Genomic DNA, 2,207 nt, shown 5'->3' on the forward strand with positions numbered 1-2,207 from the left:
TAAGCCAAAGTTGGACGCTCAACCGACTGAGCTTTTATCCTCAGCATTTTTTTAATGTTTATTTATTTTTGAGAGAGAGAGACAGAATGAAAGAGGGGGAGGGGCAGAGAGAGAGAAGACACAGAATCCGAAGCAGGCTCCAGACTCCAAGCTGTCAGCACAGAGCCCGATGTGGGGCTCAAACTTATGGACCGCAAGATCATGACCTGAGCCACAGTCAGACGATTAACCGACTCAGCCACCCAGGCACCGCTCCTCACCACTTTTTTTTTTTTTTTTTTTTTTTTTTTTTTTTTTTTTTTTTTTTTTTTTTAGGGGAAAGCGCGAACGCAGTCCCCCACTACCACAAATTATGCAGTCGAGTTTCCCACATTTGGGGAAATCGCAGGGGTCAGCACATCCCGAGTGCAATGGATAAGCCTCGCCCTGGGAAAACCACCTTCTTGATCATGGTATCTCCCCTGCCAGGTAAGTATTCCTCACCACTTTTAATGTGTCTTCAGGCTTATCATGTCATGACTACAAGATGGATTCCACAACTCTAGGCATTGGATTCTCACAATCTGAATCAGAGTATAGAAAGTAATGTTTTTAAGCATGTCTTCTTTCTTCAGGGAGAAAAATAGTTCTTACACAACTCCCAATAAGATGTTCATATATTTTGTCAGCCAGGTAGTAATTACATTGATAAACCTTGTGAAAATTATTCTACACGGAGAGAAAAGTAATGATCATAATACAGTTTAGATTAAGCACAAAGTAACATTGGGGTCAGGCAGGGACCATCTTCCATGAGAAGCTGAACATTAGAGGAAAAGTCTCAGACTCTGTAAGAAGAGAGGACTGAGAACATGACTGCAATAAAGGCAAAAACCAGATTCCTCCACGGAGCTTTGATCCAAACAGCTATAATGATTATAGTAGTTGCCATCACATCCAGAAACGTGTGTATTCATTATAAACCATCTTCTCATTTATACATACCTTTCCTACCTGCAAATTTTAGTAATAACATTATATGTTCTTTAATTGGAATACCATAATCTCTTCCATGCTGTTGTTAACCACATATTACTTTCCAATATTTCTAATAAAAATACATTTATAAATAACATAACATCTTTTTTTTAATGTTTATTTATTTTTGACAGAGACAGAGCATGAGTGGGGGAGGGGCAGAGAGAGAGGGAGACACAGAATCTGAAACAGGCTTCAGGCTCTGAGCTGTCAGCACAGAGCCCAACGCGGGGCTCCAACTCACAGATCGCAAGATCATGACCTGAGCCGAAGGCAGACGCTCAACTGACTGAGCCACCAAGGCGCCCCAACATAACACCTTTTTATGAAAATATCTTTATACATTTTTTTCACATTTGAAAAAAAAAGATGTAAAATTTGTATGGAACTGTAAAAATCCCTGAACAGCCACAGCAATCTTGAGAAAGATAAACAAAGTTGGGGGTATAACACTTCCGATTTTAAGCTACATTACAAAGCTACAGTAATCAAAACAGTATGAAGTTGGCATAATAGGAAACACATGGATCAATGGAACAGAGTGGAGAGCCCATAAATAAACCCATGTATACATGGTCAGTTCGTTCATGAGAAAGCAGCTAAGAATATACAGTGGGGACAGTACAATCCCTTCGATAAATGGTGCTTGGGCAACTGAACAATCACATGCAAAAGAGTGAAAGCAATTGGTTAAAACCAATTGATCATGAATAAAAAATTTTAAATGTAAGGCCGTAGAACTTTACAAGAAAACATAGGTAGCAAGCTCCTTGTAATTGGTCTTTGTAGTGATTGTTTTGGATAGGACTCCAAAAGCAAAGACAGCAAATACAAACTTAGAGAAAAGGGACTACATCAAGCCAAAAAGCTTCTTCACAGCAAAGGAAACCATCAGCAAAATGAAAAAGCAACCTACTGAATGGGAGAAAATATTTGCAAATGATCAACCTGATTAGGAGTTAATATACAAAATATATAGTGAACTCTCAACAGAAAATAAAAACAAAAGTTCAATTAAAAATGGACAGAGGATCTGGATAAGACTTTTTTTCCCCAAAGAAGACATACAGATGGCCAACAGGCACACGAAAAGATGTCAACATCACTAATTATCAGGGAAATGCAAATCAAAAACACAATTTGTTATCACCTTACACCTGTCAAAATGGCTAGTAACAAAAACACAAGAA

The 2,207-nt window shown here is 38.4% G+C and overlaps 1 non-coding gene across 1 annotated transcript; it reads right to left on the reverse strand.

Annotated features, from left to right (window-relative positions):
- Positions 1-312: 312 nt before the first annotated feature.
- Positions 313-476, reverse strand: LOC112860238 (U1 spliceosomal RNA). Its single transcript, XR_003223605.2, has one exon. It is a non-coding gene; the product is annotated as a U1 spliceosomal RNA (small nuclear RNA).
- Positions 477-2,207: the final 1,731 nt, after the last annotated feature.

Source organism: Puma concolor, chromosome A2, assembly GCF_028749965.1.
Source record: "Puma concolor isolate L17-30 chromosome A2, mPumCon1.1.hap2, whole genome shotgun sequence".
Lineage (NCBI taxonomy): Eukaryota > Metazoa > Chordata > Mammalia > Carnivora > Felidae > Puma > Puma concolor.